Source organism: Oncorhynchus nerka, linkage group LG26, assembly GCF_034236695.1.
Source record: "Oncorhynchus nerka isolate Pitt River linkage group LG26, Oner_Uvic_2.0, whole genome shotgun sequence".
In the NCBI taxonomy this organism is placed as follows: domain Eukaryota; kingdom Metazoa; phylum Chordata; class Actinopteri; order Salmoniformes; family Salmonidae; genus Oncorhynchus; species Oncorhynchus nerka.
Window position 1 is genome coordinate 53,643,469 of NC_088421.1, and position 20,336 is coordinate 53,663,804.

A 20,336-nucleotide genomic window follows, 5' to 3' on the forward strand; every position below is an offset into this window, starting at 1 on the left:
AGCTAGAAACACAAGCATTATATATTACTGTACTGTTGGAGCTAGAAACACAAGCATTATATATTACTGACTGTTGGAGCTAGAAACACAAGCATTATATATTACTGTACTGTTGGAGCTAGAAACACAAGCATTATATATTACTGACTGTTGGAGCTAGAAACACAAGCATTATATATTACTGACTGTTGGAGCTAGAAACACAAACATTATATATTACTGTTGGAGCTAGAAACACAAACATTATATATTACTGTACTGTTGGAGCTAGAAACATTATATATTACTGTACTGTTGGAGCTAGAAACACAAGCATTATATATTACTGACTGTTGGAGCTAGAAACACAAGCATTATATATTACTGTACTGTTGGAGCTAGAAACACAAGCATTATATATTACTGTACTGTTGGAGCTAGAAACACAAGCATTATATATTACTGTTGGAGCTAGAAACACAAACATTATATATTACTGTACTGTTGGAGTTAGAAACACAAGCATTATATATTACTGTACTGTTGGAGCTAGAAACACAAGCATTTAGTTATATATTACTGTACTGTTGGAGTTAGAAACACAAACATTATATATTACTGTACTGTTGGAGCTAGGAACACAAGCATTATATATTACTGACTGTTGGAGCTAGAAACACAAGCATTATATATTACTGACTGTTGGAGCTAGAAACACAAGCATTATATATTACTGACTGTTGGAGCTAGAAACACAAGCATTATATATTACTGTACTGTTGGAGCTAGAAACACAAGCATTATATATTACTGTACTGTTGGAGTTAGAAACACAAGCATTAGATATTACTGACTGTTGGAGCTAGAAACACAAGCATTAGATATTACTGTACTGTTGGAGTTAGAAACACAAGCATTAGATATTACTGACTGTTGGAGCTAGAAACACAAGCATTAGATATTACTGACTGTTGGAGCTAGAAACACAAGCATTAGATATTACTGACTGTTGGAGCTAGAAACACAAGCATTATATATTACTGTACTGTTGGAGCTAGAAACACAAGCATTAGATATTACTGACTGTTGGAGCTAGAAACACAAGCATTAGATATTACTGACTGTTGGAGCTAGAAACACAAGCATTAGATATTACTGTACTGTTGGAGCTAGAAACACAAGCATTATATATTACTGTACTGTTGGAGCTAGAAACACAAGCATTATATATTACTGACTGTTGGAGCTAGAAACACAAGCATTATATATTACTGACTGTTGGAGCTAGAAACACAAGCATTATATATTACTGACTGTTGGAGCTAGAAACACAAGCATTATATATTACTGACTGTTGGAGCTAGAAACACAAGCATTATATATTACTGTACTGTTGGAGCTAGAAACACAAGCATTATATATTACTGTACTGTTGGAGCTAGAAACACAAGCATTATATATTACTGACTGTTGGAGCTAGAAACACAAGCATTATATATTACTGACTGTTGGAGCTAGAAACACAAACATTATATATTACTGTTGGAGCTAGAAACACAAACATTATATATTACTGTACTGTTGGAGCTAGAAACATTATATATTACTGTACTGTTGGAGCTAGAAACACAAGCATTATATATTACTGACTGTTGGAGCTAGAAACACAAGCATTATATATTACTGTACTGTTGGAGCTAGAAACACAAGCATTATATATTACTGTACTGTTGGAGCTAGAAACACAAGCATTATATATTACTGTTGGAGCTAGAAACACAAACATTATATATTACTGTACTGTTGGAGTTAGAAACACAAGCATTATATATTACTGTACTGTTGGAGCTAGAAACACAAGCATTTAGTTATATATTACTGTACTGTTGGAGTTAGAAACACAAACATTATATATTACTGTACTGTTGGAGCTAGGAACACAAGCATTATATATTACTGACTGTTGGAGCTAGAAACACAAGCATTATATATTACTGACTGTTGGAGCTAGAAACACAAGCATTATATATTACTGACTGTTGGAGCTAGAAACACAAGCATTATATATTACTGTACTGTTGGAGCTAGAAACACAAGCATTATATATTACTGTACTGTTGGAGTTAGAAACACAAGCATTAGATATTACTGACTGTTGGAGCTAGAAACACAAGCATTAGATATTACTGTACTGTTGGAGTTAGAAACACAAGCATTAGATATTACTGACTGTTGGAGCTAGAAACACAAGCATTAGATATTACTGACTGTTGGAGCTAGAAACACAAGCATTAGATATTACTGACTGTTGGAGCTAGAAACACAAGCATTAGATATTACTGACTGTTGGAGCTAGAAACACAAGCATTAGATATTACTGACTGTTGGAGCTAGAAACACAAGCATTAGATATTACTGTACTGTTGGAGCTAGAAACACAAGCATTATATATTACTGTACTGTTGGAGCTAGAAACACAAGCATTATATATTACTGACTGTTGGAGCTAGAAACACAAGCATTATATATTACTGACTGTTGGAGCTAGAAACACAAGCATTATATATTACTGACTGTTGGAGCTAGAAACACAAGCATTATATATTACTGACTGTTGGAGCTAGAAACACAAGCATTATATATTACTGTACTGTTGGAGCTAGAAACACAAGCATTATATATTACTGTACTGTTGGAGCTAGAAACACAAGCATTATATATTACTGACTGTTGGAGCTAGAAACACAAGCATTATATATTACTGACTGTTGGAGCTAGAAACACAAGCATTATATATTACTGTACTGTTGGAGCTAGAAACACAAGCATTATATATTACTGCACTGTTGGAGCTAGAAACACAATAATTTCCATGCTCCTTCGATAACATTTCTCTCTCTCCCACCAATTCCTCTCTCCCCCTCTCTCCCCCTCTTCCTCTCTCCCCCTCTTCCTCTTCCTCTCTCCCCTCTCTTCCTCTCCCCCTCTTCCTCTCTCCCCCTCTTCCTTTCTCCCCCTCTTCCTCTCCCCCTCTTCCTCTCTCCCCTCTCTCTCTCCCCACTCTTCCTCTCTCCCCTCTCTCTAACTCTCTCTCTCTGTATCTCTCCCCTCTCTCTCTCCCCCTCTCTCCCACCAATTCCTCTCTCCCCCTCTCCCCCCCTCTTCCTCTCTCCCCCTCTTCCTCTCTCCCCCCTCTTCCTCTCCCCCTCTTCCTTCCTCCCCCTCTTCCTCTCCCCCTCTTCCTCTCTCCCCCTCTTCCTCTCTCCCCCTCCCCCCTCTCTCTCCCCCTCTCTCTCCCCTCTTCCTCTCTCCCCTCTTCCTCTCCCCCTCTTACTCTCTCCCCCTCTCTCTCTCCCCCTCTTCCTCACTCCCCCCTCTTCCTCTCTCCCCCTCTCTCTCTCTCCCCTCTTCCTCTCTCTCTGTCTCTCTCCCCCTCTTCCTCTCTCCCCCTCTTCCTCTCTCCCCCTCTTCCTCTCCCCTCTCTTCCTCTCTCCCCCCTCTCTCTCTCCCCCCTTTTCCTCTCTCTCTCTGTCTCCTCCTCTCTCTCTCTTCCCCCTCTTCCTCTCTCTCCGCCAGCCTTTGAGGAGCCAGTCCCTGACGACCGTTACCATGGTATCTACTTTGCGATGCTATTGGCTGGCGTGGGCTTCCTGCTTCCCTACAACAGCTTCATCACCGACGTGGATTACCTTCACCACAAGTTCCAGGGTAACAGACACACACACACACACACACACACACACACACACACACACACACACACACAGACACAGACACAGACACACACACACACACGGTGCTAAGACGACAGCAGTCTGGACCACCAGACGACCCCAGTGTTATAATGCTGTTGTAGAGACAGCAGTCTGGACCACCAGACGACCCCGGTGTTATAATGCTGTTGTAGAGACAGCGGTCTGGACCACCAGATGACCCCGGTGTTGTAGAGACAGCAGTCTGGACCACCAGACGACCCCAGTGTTATAATGCTGTTGTAGAGACAGCAGTCTGGACCACCAGACGACCCCGGTGTTATAATGCTGTTGTAGAGACAGCAGTCTGGACCACCAGACGACCCCGGTGTTATAATGCTGTCGTAGAGACAGCAGTCTGGACCACCAGACGACCCCGGTGTTATAATGCTGTCGTAGAGACAGCAGTCTGGACCACCAGACGACCCCGGTGTTATAATGCTGTCGTAGAGACAGCAGTCTGGACCACCAGACGACCCCGGTGTTATAATGCTGTTGTAGAGACAGCAGTCTGGACCACCAGACGACCCCGGTGTTATAATGCTGGTTGTAGAGACAGCAGTCTGGACCACCAGACGACCCCGGTGTTATAATGCTGTTGTAGAGACAGCAGTCTGGACCACCAGACGACCCCGGTGTTATAATGCTGTTGTAGAGACAGCAGTCTGGACCACCAGACGACCCTGGTGTTATAATGCTGTTGTAGAGACAGCAGTCTGGACCACCAGACGACCCCGGTGTTATAATGCTGTTGTAGAGACAGCAGTCTGGACCACCAGACGACCCCGGTGTTATAATGCTGTTGTAGAGACAGCAGTCTGGACCACCAGACGACCCCGGTGTTATAATGCTGTTGTAGAGACAGCAGTCTGGACCACCAGACGACCCCGGTGTTATAATGCTGTCGTAGAGACAGCAGTCTGGACCACCAGACGACCCGGTGTTATAATGCTGTTGTAGAGACAGCAGTCTGGACCACCAGCGACCCCGGTGTTATAATGCTGTTGTAGAGACAGCAGTCTGGACCACCAGGCGACCCGGTGTTATAATGCTGTCGTAGAGACAGCAGTCTGGACCACCAGACGACCCCGGTGTTATAATGCTGTTGTAGAGACAGCAGTCTGGACCACCAGACGACCCCGGTGTTATAATGCTGTTGTAGAGACAGCAGTCTGGACCACCAGATGACCCCGGTGTTATAATGCTGTTGTAGAGACAGCAGTCTGGACCACCAGACGACCCGGTGTTATAATGCTGTTGTAGAGACAGCAGTCTGGACCACCAGACGACCCCGGTGTTATAATGCTGTTGTAGAGACAGCAGTCTGGACCACCAGGCGACCCCGGTGTTATAATGCTGTTGTAGAGACAGCAGTCTGGACCACCAGACGACCCGGTGTTATAATGCTGTTGTAGAGACAGCAGTCTGGACCACCAGACGACCCCGGTGTTATAATGCTGTTGTAGAGACAGCAGTCTGGACCACCAGGCGACCCCGGTGTTATAATGCTGTTGTAGAGACAGCAGTCTGGACCACCAGGCGACCCGGTGTTATAATGCTGTTGTAGAGACAGCAGTCTGGACCACCAGACGACCCCGGTGTTATAATGCTGTTGTAGAGACAGCAGTCTGGACCACCAGACGACCCCGGTGTTATAATGCTGTTGTAGAGACAGCAGTCTGGACCACCAGACGACCCCGGTGTTATAATGCTGTTGTAGAGACAGCAGTATGGACCACCAGACGACCCCGGTGTTATAATGCTGTTGTAGAGACAGCAGTCTGGACCACCAGACGACCCCGGTGTTATAATGCTGTTGTAGAGACAGCAGTATGGACCACCAGACGACCCCGGTGTTATAATGCTGGTTGTATTGTTCTGGTCTTCCATGGGGGGAGTAATGTGCTTTTCTTCCACTTTCTCTCTCTGTGTAGGATCCTTCATAGTGTTTGATATGAGTCTGGTGTATATCGTGGTGGCTCTTGTCGCAGTCATACTAAACAACATCCTTGTGGAGAGAATCAGTCTACACACACGAATCACCGTGGGTGAGTTAACACACACACACACACACACACACACACACACACACACAGGAGAGAATCAGTCTACACACACGAATCACCGTGGGTGAGTTAACACACACACACACACACACACACACACAGGAGAGAATCAGTCTACACACACGAATCACCGTGGGTGAGTTACACACACACACACACACACACACACACACACACACACACACACACACACACAGGAGAGAATCAGTCTACACACACGAATCACCGTGGGTGAGTTACCTGCTATTACCACACAGTAAACCAACCCTCCTCCCCCACCAGGTTACCTGTTATTACCACACAGTAAACCAACCCTCCTCCTCCCCCACCAGGTTACCTGTTATTACCACACAGTAAACCAACCCTCCTCCTCCACCAGGTTACCTGTTATTACCACACAGTAAACCAACCCTCCTCCCCCACCAGGTTACCTGTTATTACCACACAGTAAACCAACCCCCTCCTCCTCCCCCACCAGGTTACCTGTTATTACCACACAGTAAACCAACCCTCCTCCTCCCCCACCAGGTTACCTGTTATTACCACACAGTAAACCAACCCTCCTCCCCCACCAGATTACCTGTTATTACCACACAGTAAACCAACCCTCCTCCCCCACCAGGTTACCTGTTATTACCACACAGTAAACCAACCCTCCTCCTCCCCCACCAGGTTACCTGTTATTACCACACAGTAAACCAACCCTCCTCCTCCACCAGGTTACCTGTTATTACCACACAGTAAACCAACCCTCCTCCTCCCCACCAGGTTACCTGTTATTACCAGACAGTAAACCAACCCTCCTCCCACCAGGTTACCTATTATTACCACACAGTAAACCAACCCTCCTCCCCCCACCAGGTTACCTGTTATTACCACACAGTAAACCAACCCTCCTCCCACCAGGTTACCTGTTCGCTCTGAGTCCTCTGGTGTTCGTCAGCGTGTTTGATGTGTGGTTGGAATCCTTCACCACCAGACAGGCTTACATCGTCAACCTCTTCTCTGTTGGGGTGGTCGCCTTCGGATGTACAGGTACCACCCTTCCCTTCCCCTGTCTGTTACCTTCAGATGTACAGGTACCACCCTTCCCCTGTCCGTTGCCTTCAGATGTACAGGTACCACCCTTCCCTTCCCCTGTCCGTTGCCTTCAGATGTACAGGTACCACCCTTCCCCTGTCCGTTGCCTTCAGATGTACAGGTACCACCCTTCCCTTCCCCTGTCCGTTACCTTCAGATGTACAGGTACCACCCTTCCCTTCCCCTGTCCGTTACCTTCAGATGTACAGGTACCACCCTTCCCTTCCCCTGTCCGTTACCTTCAGATGTACAGGTACCACCCTTCCCTTCCCCTGTCCGTTGCCTTCAGATGTACAGGTACCCCCTTCCCTTCCCCTGTCTGTTACCTTCAGATGTACAGGTACCACCCTTCCCCTGTCCGTTACCTTCAGATGTACAGGTACCACCCTTCCCTTCCCCTGTCCGTTACCTTCAGATGTACAGGTACCACCCTTCCCTTCCCCTGTCCGTTACCTTCAGATGTACAGGTACCCCCTTCCTTCCCCTGTCCGTTACCTTCAGATGTACAGGTACCACCCTTCCCCTGTCTGTTGCCTTCAGATGTACAGGTACCACCCTTCCCTTCCCCTGTCCGTTACCTTCAGATGTACAGGTACCACCCTTCCCTTCCCCTGTCCGTTACCTTCAGATGTACAGGTACCACCCTTCCCCTGTCCGTTACCTTCAGATGTACAGGTACCACCCTTCCCCTGTCCGTTACCTTCAGATGTACAGGTACCCCCCTTCCCTTCCCCTGTCCGTTACCTTCAGATGTACAGGTACCACCCTTCCCTTCCCCTGTCTGTTACCTTCAGATGTACAGGTACCACCCTTCCCCTGTCCGTTACCTTCAGATGTACAGGTACCACCCTTCCCCTGTCCGTTACCTTCAGATGTACAGGTACCACCCTTCCCCTGTCCGTTACCTTCAGATGTACAGGTACCACCGTTCCTTCCCCTGTCCGTTACCTTCAGATGTACAGGTACCACCCTTCCCTTCCCCTGTCCGTTACCTTCAGATGTACAGGTACCACCCTTCCCTTCCCCTGTCCGTTACCTTCAGATGTACAGGTATCACCCTTCCCCTGTCCGTTACCTTCAGATGTACAGGTATCACCCTTCCCCTGTCCGTTACCTTCAGATGTACAGGTATCACCCTTCCCCTGTCTGTTACCTTCAGATGTACAGGTACCACCCTTCCCCTGTCTGTTACCTTCAGATGTACAGGTACCACCCTTCCCCTGTCCGTTACCTTCAGATGTACAGGTACCACCCTTCCCTTCCCCTGTCCGTTACCTTCAGATGTACAGGTACCACCCTTCCCTTCCCCTGTCCGTTACCTTCAGATGTACAGGTACCACCCTTCCCCTGTCTGTTGCCTTCAGATGTACAGGTACCACCCTTCCCTTCCCCTGTCCGTTACCTTCAGATGTACAGGTACCACCCTTCCCTTCCCCTGTCCGTTACCTTCAGATGTACAGGTACCACCCTTCCCTTCCCCTGTCCGTTACCTTCAGATGTACAGGTACCACCCTTCCCTGTCCGTTACCTTCAGATGTACAGGTACCACCCTTCCCCTGTCCGTTACCTTCAGATGTACAGGTACCCCCTTCCCTTCCCCTGTCCGTCACCTTCAGATGTACAGGTACCACCCTTCCCTTCCCCTGTCTGTTACCTTCAGATGTACAGGTACCACCCTTCCCCTGTCCGTTACCTTCAGATGTACAGGTACCACCCTTCCCTTCCCCTGTCCGTTACCTTCAGATGTACAGGTACCACCCTTCCCCTGTCCGTTACCTTCAGATGTACAGGTACCACCCTTCCCTTCCCCTGTCCGTTACCTTCAGATGTACAGGTACCACCCTTCCCTTCCCCTGTCCGTTACCTTCAGATGTACAGGTACCACCCTTCCCTTCCCCTGTCCGTTACCTTCAGATGTACAGGTATCACCCTTCCCCTGTCCGTTACCTTCAGATGTACAGGTATCACCCTTCCCCTGTCCGTTACCTTCAGATGTACAGGTATCACCCTTCCCCTGTCTGTTACCTTCAGATGTACAGGTACCACCCTTCCCCTGTCTGTTACCTTCAGATGTACAGGTACCACCCTTCCCTTCCCCTGTCCGTTACCTTCAGATGTACAGGTACCACCCTTTCCTTCCCCTGTCCGTCGCCTTCAGATGTACAGGTACCACCCTTCCCTTCCCCTGTCCGTTACCTTCAGATGTACAGGTACCACCCTTCCCTTCCCCTGTCCGTTACCTTCAGATGTACAGGTACCACCCTTCCCTTCCCCTGTCCGTTACCTTCCGATGTACAGGTATCACCCTTCCCCTGTCCGTTACCTTCAGATGTACAGGTATCACCCTTCCCCTGTCCGTTACCTTCAGATGTACAGGTATCACCCTTCCCCTGTCTGTTACCTTCAGATGTACAGGTACCACCCTTCCCCTGTCTGTTACCTTCAGATGTACAGGTACCACCCTTCCCCTGTCCGTTACCTTCAGATGTACAGGTACCACCCTTCCCTTCCCCTGTCCGTTACCTTCAGATGTACAGGTACCACCCTTCCCTTCCCCTGTCCGTTACCTTCAGATGTACAGGTACCACCCTTTCCTTCCCCTGTCCGTCGCCTTCAGATGTACAGGTACCACCCTTCCCCTGTCCGTTACCTTCAGATGTACAGGTACCACCCTTCCCTTCCAATGTCTGTTACCTTCAGATGTACAGGTACCACCCTTCCCTTCCCCTGTCCGTTACCTTCAGATGTACAGGTACCACCCTTCCCTTCCCCTGTCCGTTACCTTCTGATGTACAGGTACCACCCTTCCCCTGTCCATTACCTTCAGATGTACAGGTACCACCCTTCCCTTCCCCTGTCCGTTACCTTCAGATGTACAGGTACCACCCTTCCCTTCCCCTGTCCGTTACCTTCTGATGTACAGGTACCAACCTTCCCTTCCCCTGTCCGTTACCTTCAGATGTACAGGTACCACCCTTCCCTTCCCCTGTCCGTTACCTTCTGATGTACAGGTACCACCCTTCCCTTCCCCTGTCCGTTATCTTCAGATGTACAGGTACCACCCTTCCCTTCCCTGTCCGTTACCTTCAGATGTACAGGTACCACCCTTCCCTTCCCCTGTCCGTTACCTTCAGATGTACAGGTACCACCCTTCCCTTCCCCTGTCCGTTACCTTCAGATGTACAGGTACCACCCTTCCCCTGTCCGTTGCCTTCAGATGTACAGGTACCACCCTTCCCTTCCCCTGTCCGTTACCTTCAGATGTACAGGTACCACCCTTCCCTTCCCCTGTCCGTTACCTTCAGATGTACAGGTACCACCCTTCCCTTCCCTGTCCGTTACCTTCAGATGTACAGGTACCACCCTTCCCTTCCCCTGTCCGTTACCTTCAGATGTACAGGTACCACCCTTTCCTTCCCTGTCCGTCGCCTTCAGATGTACAGGTACCACCCTTCCCTTCCCTGTCCGTTACCTTCAGATGTACAGGTACCACCCTTCCCTTCCCCTGTCCGTTACCTTCAGATGTACAGGTACCACCCTTCCCTTCCCCTGTCCGTTACCTTCCGATGTACAGGTATCACCCTTCCCCTGTCCGTTACCTTCAGATGTACAGGTATCACCCTTCCCCTGTCCGTTACCTTCAGATGTACAGGTATCACCCTTCCCCTGTCTGTTACCTTCAGATGTACAGGTACCACCCTTCCCCTGTCTGTTACCTTCAGATGTACAGGTACCACCCTTCCCCTGTCCGTTACCTTCAGATGTACAGGTACCACCCTTCCCTTCCCCTGTCCGTTACCTTCAGATGTACAGGTACCACCCTTCCCTTCCCCTGTCCGTTACCTTCAGATGTACAGGTACCACCCTTTCCTTCCCCTGTCCGTCGCCTTCAGATGTACAGGTACCACCCTTCCCCTGTCCGTTACCTTCAGATGTACAGGTACCACCCTTCCCTTCCAATGTCTGTTACCTTCAGATGTACAGGTACCACCCTTCCCTTCCCCTGTCCGTTACCTTCAGATGTACAGGTACCACCCTTCCCTTCCCCTGTCCGTTACCTTCTGATGTACAGGTACCACCCTTCCCCTGTCCATTACCTTCAGATGTACAGGTACCACCCTTCCCTTCCCCTGTCCGTTACCTTCAGATGTACAGGTACCACCCTTCCCTTCCCCTGTCCGTTACCTTCTGATGTACAGGTACCAACCTTCCCTTCCCCTGTCCGTTACCTTCAGATGTACAGGTACCACCCTTCCCTTCCCCTGTCCGTTACCTTCTGATGTACAGGTACCACCCTTCCCTTCCCCTGTCCGTTATCTTCAGATGTACAGGTACCACCCTTCCCTTCCCTGTCCGTTACCTTCAGATGTACAGGTACCACCCTTCCCCTTCCCCTGTCCGTTACCTTCAGATGTACAGGTACCACCCTTCCCTTCCCTGTCCGTTACCTTCAGATGTACAGGTACCACCCTTCCCCCTGTCCGTTGCCTTCAGATGTACAGGTACCACCCTTCCCTTCCCTGTCCGTTACCTTCAGATGTACAGGTACCACCCTTCCCTTCCCCTGTCCGTTACCTTCAGATGTACAGGTACCACCCTTCCCTTCCCCTGTCCGTTACCTTCAGATGTACAGGTACCACCCTTCCCTTCCCCTGTCCGTTACCTTCAGATGTACAGGTACCACCCTTCCCCTGTCCGTTACCTTCAGATGTACAGGTACCACCCTTCCCCTGTCCGTTACCTTCAGATGTACAGGTACCACCCTTCCCTTCCCCTGTCCGTTACCTTCAGATGTACAGGTACCACCTTCCCTTCCCCTGTCCGTTACCTTCAGATGTACAGGTACCACCCTTCCCCTGTCTGTTACCTTCAGATGTACAGGTACCACCCTTCCCTTCCCTGTCCGTTACCTTCTGATGTACAGGTACCACCCTTCCTTCCTGTCCGTTACCTTCAGATGTACAGGTACCACCCTTCCCTTCCTGTCCGTTACCTTCAGATGTACAGGTACCACCCTTCCCTTCCCCTGTCCGTTACCTTCAGATGTACAGGTACCACCCTTCCCTTCCCCTGTCCGTTACCTTCAGATGTACAGGTACCACCCTTCCCTTCCCCTGTCCGTTACCTTCAGATGTACAGGTACCACCCTTCCCCTGTCCGTTGCCTTCAGATGTACAGGTACCACCCTTCCCTTCCCCTGTCCGTTACCTTCAGATGTACAGGTACCACCCTTCCCTTCCCTGTCCGTTACCTTCAGATGTACAGGTACCACCCTTCCCTTCCCCTGTCCGTTACCTTCAGATGTACAGGTACCACCCTTCCCTTCCCCTGTCCGTTACCTTCAGATGTACAGGTACCACCCTTCCCTGTCCGTTACCTTCAGATGTACAGGTACCACCCTTCCCTGTCCGTTACCTTCAGATGTACAGGTACCACCCTTCCCTTCCCCTGTCCGTTACCTTCAGATGTACAGGTACCACCCTTCCCTTCCCCTGTCCGTTACCTTCAGATGTACAGGTACCACCCTTCCCCTGTCTGTTACCTTCAGATGTACAGGTACCACCCTTCCCTTCCCCTGTCCGTTACCTTCAGATGTACAGGTACCACCCTTCCCTTCCCTGTCCGTTACCTTCAGATGTACAGGTACCACCCTTCCTTCCCTATCCGTTGCCTTCAGATGTACAGGTACCACCCTTCCCTTCCCCTGTCCGTTACCTTCAGATGTACAGGTACCCCCTTCCCCCCTGTCCGTTACCTTCAGATGTACAGGTACCACCCTTCCCTTCCCCTGTCCGTTACCTTCAGATGTACAGGTACCACCCTTCCCTTCCCCTGTCCGTTACCTTCAGATGTACAGGTACCACCCTTCCCTTCCCCTGTCCGTTGCCTTCAGATGTACAGGTACCACCCTTCCCTTCCCCTGTCCGTTGCCTTCAGATGTACAGGTACCCCCCTTCCCTTCCCCTGTCCGTTACCTTCAGATGTACAGGTACCACCGTTCCCTTCCACTGTCCGTTGCCTTCAGATGTACAGGTACCACCCTTCCCTTCCCCTGTCCGTTACCTTCAGATGTACAGGTACCACCCTTCCCCTGTCCGTTACCTTCAGATGTACAGGTACCACCCTTCCCTTCCCCTGTCCGTTGCCTTCAGATGTACAGGTACCACCCTTCCCTTCCCCTGTCCGTTACCTTCTGATGTACAGGTACCACCCTTCCCTTCCCCTGTCCGTTATCTTCAGATGTACAGGTACCACCCTTCCCTTCCCCTGTCCGTTACCTTCAGATGTACAGGTACCACCCTTCCCTTCCCCTGTCCGTTACCTTCAGATGTACAGGTACCACCCTTCCCCTGTCCGTTGCCTTCAGATGTACAGGTACCACCCTTCCCGTCCCTGTCCGTTACCTTCAGATGTACAGGTACCACCCTTCCCTTCCCTGTCCGTTACCTTCAGATGTACAGGTACCACCCTTCCCTTCCCTGTCCGTTACCTTCAGATGTACAGGTACCACCCTTCCCTTCCCCTGTCCGTTACCTTCAGATGTACAGGTACCACCCTTCCCCTGTCCGTTACCTTCAGATGTACAGGTACCACCCTTCCCTGTCCGTTACCTTCAGATGTACAGGTACCACCCTTCCCTTCCCCTGTCCGTTACCTTCAGATGTACAGGTACCACCCTTCCCTTCCCCTGTCCGTTACCTTCAGATGTACAGGTACCACCCTTCCCTGTCTGTTACCTTCAGATGTACAGGTACCACCCTTCCCTTCCCCTGTCCGTTACCTTCAGATGTACAGGTACCACCCTTCCCTTCCCTGTCCGTTACCTTCAGATGTACAGGTACCACCCTTCCCTTCCCTATCCGTTGCCTTCAGATGTACAGGTACCACCCTTCCCTTCCCCTGTCCGTTACCTTCAGATGTACAGGTACCACCCTTCCCCTGTCCGTTACCTTCAGATGTACAGGTACCACCCTTCCCTTCCCCTGTCCGTTGCCTTCAGATGTACAGGTACCACCCTTCCCTTCCCCTGTCCGTTACCTTCAGATGTACAGGTACCACCCTTCCTTCCCTGTCCGTTATCTTCAGATGTACAGGTACCACCCTTCCCTTCCCCTGTCCGTTACCTTCAGATGTACAGGTACCACCCACCCTTCCCCTGTCCGTTACCTTCAGATGTACAGGTACCACCCTTCCCCTGTCCGTTGCCTTCAGATGTACAGGTACCACCCTTCCCTGTCCTACCTTCCAGGTACCACCCTTCCCTGTCCGTTACCTTCAGATGTACAGGTACCACCCTTCCCTTCCCCTGTCCGTTACCTTCAGATGTACAGGTACCACCCTTCCCTTCCCTGTCCGTTACCTTCAGATGTACAGGTACCACTTCCTTCCTGTCTGTTACCTTCAGATGTACAGGTACCACCCCTTCCCTGTCCGTTACCTTCAGATGTACAGGTACCACCCTTCCCTTCCCCTGTCCGTTGCCTTCAGATGTACAGGTACCACCCTTCCCTTCCCCTGTCCGTTACCTTCAGATGTACAGGTACCACCCTTCCCTTCCCCTGTCCGTTATCTTCAGATGTACAGGTACCACCCTTCCTTCCCCTGTCCGTTACCTTCAGATGTACAGGTACCACCCTTCCCTTCCCCTGTCCGTTACCTTCAGATGTACAGGTACCACCCTTCCCTTCCCCTGTCCGTTACCTTCAGATGTACAGGTACCACCCTTCCTTCCCCTGTCCGTTACCTTCAGATGTACAGGTACCACCCTTCCCCTGTCCCCTTCAGATGTACAGGTACCACCCTTCCCTGTCCGTTACCTTCAGATGTACAGGTACCACCCTTCCCTTCCCCTGTCCGTTACCTTCAGATGTACAGGTACCACCCTTCCCTTCCCCTGTCCGTTACCTTCAGATGTACAGGTACCACCCTTCCCCTGTCTGTTACCTTCAGATGTACAGGTACCACCCTTCCCTTCCCCTGTCCGTTACCTTCAGATGTACAGGTACCACCCTTCCCTTCCCCTGTCCGTTACCTTCAGATGTACAGGTACCACCCTTCCCTTCCCCTATCCGTTGCCTTCAGATGTACAGGTACCACCCTTCCCTTCCCCTGTCCGTTACCTTCAGATGTACAGGTACCCCCCTTCCCTTCCCCTGTCCGTTACCTTCAGATGTACAGGTACCACCCTTCCCTTCCCCTGTCCGTTACCTTCAGATGTACAGGTACCACCCCCTTCCCCTGTCCGTTACCTTCAGATGTACAGGTACCACCTTCCCTTCCCTGTCCGTTGCCTTCAGATGTACAGGTACCACCCTTCCCTTCCCCTGTCCGTTGCCTTCAGATGTACAGGTACCACCCTTCCCTTCCCCTGTCCGTTACCTTCAGATGTACAGGTACCACCCTTCCCTTCCTGTCCGTTGCCTTCAGATGTACAGGTACCACCCTTCCCTTCCCCTGTCCGTTACCTTCAGATGTACAGGTACCACCTTCCCTTCCCCTGTCCGTTACCTTCAGATGTACAGGTACCACCCTTCCCTTCCCTGTCCGTTGCCTTCAGATGTACAGGTACCACCCTTCCTTCCCTGTCCGTTACCTTCAGATGTACAGGTACCACCCTTCCCCTGTCCGTTACCTTCAGATGTACAGGTACCACCCTTCCCTTCCCCTGTCCGTTACCTTCAGATGTACAGGTACCACCCTTCCCTTCCCTGTCCGTTACCTTCAGATGTACAGGTACCACCCTTCCCTTCCCCTGTCTGTTACCTTCAGATGTACAGGTACCACCCTTCCCCTGTCCGTTACCTTCAGATGTACAGGTACCACCCTTCCCTTCCCCTGTCCGTTACCTTCAGATGTACAGGTACCCCCTTCCCTTCCCTGTCCGTTGCCTTCAGATGTACAGGTACCACCCTTCCCTTCCCCTGTCCGTTGCCTTCAGATGTACAGGTACCACCCTTCCCCTGTCCGTTGCCTTCAGATGTACAGGTACCACCCTTCCCCTGTCCGTTACCTTCAGATGTACAGGTACCACCCTTCCCTTCCCCTGTCCGTTACCTTCAGATGTACAGGTACCACCCTTCCCCTGTCCGTTACCTTCAGATGTACAGGTACCACCCTTCCCTTCCCCTGTCCGTTACCTTCAGATGTACAGGTACCAACCTTCCCCTTCCCCTGTCCGTTACCTTCAGATGTACAGGTACCACCCTTCCTTCCCTGTCCGTTACCTTCAGATGTACAGGTACCACCCTTCCCTTCCCCTGTCCGTTATCTTCAGATGTACAGGTACCACCCTTCCCTTCCCCTGTCCGTTACCTTCAGATGTACAGGTACCAACCTTCCTTCCCTGTCCGTTACCTTCAGATGTACAGGTACCACCCTTCCCTTCCCTGTCCGTTACCTTCAGATGTACAGGTACCACCCTTCCCTGTCCGTTGCCTTCAGATGTACAGGTACCACCCTTCCCTTCCCCTGTCCGTTACCTTCAGATGTACAGGTACCACCCTTCCCTTCCCCTGTCCGTTACCTTCAGATGTACAGGTACCACCCTTCCCTTCCCCTGTCCGTTACCTTCAGATGTACAGGTACCACCCTTCCGTCCCCTGTCCGTTACCTTCAGATGTACAGGTACCACCCTTCCCCTGTCCGTTACCTTCAGATGTACAGGTACCACCCTTCCCCCTGTCCGTTACCTTCAGATGTACAGGTACCACCCTTCCCTTCCCCTGTCCGTTACCTTCAGATGTACAGGTACCACCCTTCCCTTCCCCTGTCCGTTACCTTCAGATGTACAGGTACCACCCTTCCCCTGTCTGTTACCTTCAGATGTACAGGTACCACCCTTCCCTTCCCTGTCCGTTACCTTCAGATGTACAGGTACCACCCTTCCTTCCCCTGTCCGTTACCTTCAGATGTACAGGTACCACCCTTCCCTTCCCTATCCGTTGCCTTCAGATGTACAGGTACCACCCTTCCCTTCCCTGTCCGTTGCCTTCAGATGTACAGGTACCCCCTTCCCTTCCCCTGTCCGTTACCTTCAGATGTACAGGTACCACCCTTCCCTTCCCCTGTCCGTTACCTTCAGATGTACAGGTACCACCCTTCCCTTCCCCTGTCCGTTACCTTCAGATGTACAGGTACCACCCTTCCCTTCCCCTGTCCGTTGCCTTCAGATGTACAGGTACCACCCTTCCTTCCCTGTCCGTTGCCTTCAGATGTACAGGTACCCCCCCCTTCCCCCTGTCCGTTACCTTCAGATGTACAGGTACCACCGTTCCCTTCCCCTGTCCGTTGCCTTCAGATGTACAGGTACCACCCTTCCCTTCCCCTGTCCGTTACCTTCAGATGTACAGGTACCACCCTTCCCCTGTCCGTTACCTTCAGATGTACAGGTACCACCCTTCCCTTCCCCTGTCCGTTGCCTTCAGATGTACAGGTACCACCCTTCCCTTCCCCTGTCCGTTACCTTCTGATGTACAGGTACCACCCTTCCCTTCCCCTGTCCGTTATCTTCAGATGTACAGGTACCACCCTTCCCTTCCCCTGTCCGTTACCTTCAGATGTACAGGTACCACCCTTCCCTTCCCCTGTCCGTTACCTTCAGATGTACAGGTACCACCCTTCCCCTGTCCGTTGCCTTCAGATGTACAGGTACCACCCTTCCCTTCCCCTGTCCGTTACCTTCAGATGTATAGGTACCACCCTTCCCTTCCCCTGTCCGTTACCTTCAGATGTACAGGTACCACCCTTCCTTCCCTGTCCGTTACCTTCAGATGTACAGGTACCACCCTTCCCTTCCCCTGTCCGTTACCTTCAGATGTACAGGTACCACCCTTCCCCTGTCCGTTACCTTCAGATGTACAGGTACCACCCTTCCCCTGTCCGTTACCTTCAGATGTACAGGTACCACCCTTCCCTTCCCCTGTCCGTTACCTTCAGATGTACAGGTACCACCCTTCCCTTCCCCTGTCCGTTACCTTCAGATGTACAGGTACCACCCTTCCCCTGTCTGTTACCTTCAGATGTACAGGTACCACCCTTCCCTTCCCCTGTCCGTTACCTTCAGATGTACAGGTACCACCCTTCCCTTCCCTGTCCGTTACCTTCAGATGTACAGGTACCACCCTTCCCTTCCCTATCCGTTGCCTTCAGATGTACAGGTACCACCCTTCCCTTCCCCTGTCCGTTACCTTCAGATGTACAGGTACCCCCTTCCCTTCCCTGTCCGTTACCTTCAGATGTACAGGTACCACCCTTCCCTTCCCCTGTCCGTTACCTTCAGATGTACAGGTACCACCCTTCCCTTCCCTGTCCGTTACCTTCAGATGTACAGGTACCACCCTTCCCTTCCCCTGTCCGTTGCCTTCAGATGTACAGGTACCACCCTTCCCTTCCCCTGTCCGTTGCCTTCAGATGTACAGGTACCCCCTTCCCTTCCCTGTCCGTTGCCTTCAGATGTACAGGTACCACCGTTCCCTTCCCTGTCCGTTGCCTTCAGATGTACAGGTACCACCCTTCCCTTCCCTGTCCGTTACCTTCAGATGTACAGGTACCACCCTTCCCCTGTCCGTTACCTTCAGATGTACAGGTACCACCCTTCCCTTCCCCTGTCCGTTGCCTTCAGATGTACAGGTACCACCCTTCCCTTCCCTGTCCGTTACCTTCAGATGTACAGGTACCACCCTTCCTGTCCGTTACCTTCAGATGTACAGGTACCACCCTTCCCCTTCCCCTGTCCGTTACCTTCAGATGTACAGGTACCACCCTTCCTTCCCTGTCCGTTACCTTCAGATGTACAGGTACCACCCTTCCCCTTCCCCTGTCTGTTACCTTCAGATGTACAGATACCACCCTTCCCCTGTCCGTTACCTTCAGATGTACAGGTACCCCCTTCCCTTCCCTGTCCGTTACCTTCAGATGTACAGGTACCCCCTTCCCTTCCCCTGTCCGTTGCCTTCAGATGTACAGGTACCACCCTTCCCTTCCCCTGTCCGTTGCCTTCAGATGTACAGGTACCACCCTTCCCCTGTCCGTTGCCTTCAGATGTACAGGTACCACCCTTCCCCTGTCCGTTACCTTCAGATGTACAGGTACCACCTTCCCTTCCCTGTCCGTTACCTTCAGATGTACAGGTACCACCCTTCCCCTGTCCGTTACCTTCCCCTGTCCGTTACCTTAGTTTAGTCAACTGACTGGTACATGTGACATCCTGGTTATTTAACCTTAGTTTAGTCAACTGACTGGTACATGTGACATCCTGGTTATTTAACCTTAGTTTAGTCAACTGACTGGTACATGTGACATCCTGGTTATTTAACCTTAGTTTAGTCAACTGACTGGTACATGTTACATCCTGGTTATTTAACCTTAGTTTAGTCAACTGAGTGGTACATGTGACATCCTGGTTATTTAACCTTAGTTTAGTCAACTGACTGGTACATGTGACATCCTGGTTATTTAACCTTAGTTTAGTCAACTGACTGGTACATGTGACATCCTGGTTATTTAACCTTAGTTTAGTCAACTGACTGGTACATGTGACATCCTGGTTATTAAACCTTAGTTTAGTCAACTGACTGGTACATGTGACATCCTGGTTATTTAACCTTAGTTTAGTCAACTGAGTGGTTATTTAACCTTAGTTTAGTCAACTGACTGGTATATGTGATATCCTGGTTATTTAACCTTAGTTTAGTCAACTGAGTGGTACATGTGACATCCTGGTTATTTAACCTTAGTTTAGTCAACTGACTGGTACATGTGACATCCTGGTTATTTAACCTTAGTTTAGTCAACTGACTGGTACATGTGACATCCTGGTTATTTAACCTTAGTTTAGTCAACTGAGTGGTACATGTGACATCCTGGTTATTTAACCTTAGTTTAGTCAACTGACTGGTACATGTGACATCCTGGTTATTTAACCTTAGTTTAGTCAACTGACTGGTACATGTGACATCCTGGTTATTTAACCTTAGTTTAGTCAACTGACTGGTACATGTGACATCAACTGGTTATTTAACCTTAGTTTAGTCAACTGACTGGTACATGTGACATCCCCCTGGTTATTTATCCTTAGTTTAGTCAACAGACTGGTACATGTGACATCCTGGTTATTTAACCTTAGTTTAGTCAACTGACTGGTACATGTGACATCCTGGTTATTTAACCTTAGTTTAGTCAACTGACTGGTACATGTGACATCCTGGTTATTTAACCTTAGTTTAGTCAACAGACTGGGACATGTGACATCCTGGTTATTTAACCTTAGTTTAGTCAACTGACTGGTACATGTGACATCCTGGTTATTTAACCTTAGTTTAGTCAACTGTACATGTGTGGTTATTTAACCTTAGTTTAGTCAACTGTGGTACATGTCTGGTTATTTAACCTGGTTATTTAACCTTAGTTTAGTCAACTGAGTGGTACATGTGACATCCTGGTTATTTAACCTTAGTTTAGT

At 50.0% G+C, this 20,336-nt stretch overlaps 1 long non-coding RNA gene across 1 annotated transcript in view; it reads left to right on the forward strand.

Annotated features, from left to right (window-relative positions):
* LOC135564837 (uncharacterized) overlaps positions 1-20,336 on the forward strand; it is a 349,184-nt gene that overhangs the window by 3,926 nt on the left and 324,922 nt on the right. Inside the window, exons 3-5 of the long non-coding RNA XR_010461287.1 lie at positions 3,556-3,687; positions 5,666-5,779; positions 6,704-6,832. This is a non-coding gene — a long non-coding RNA (uncharacterized LOC135564837). The remainder of the gene's footprint in view (positions 1-3,555; positions 3,688-5,665; positions 5,780-6,703; positions 6,833-20,336) is intronic.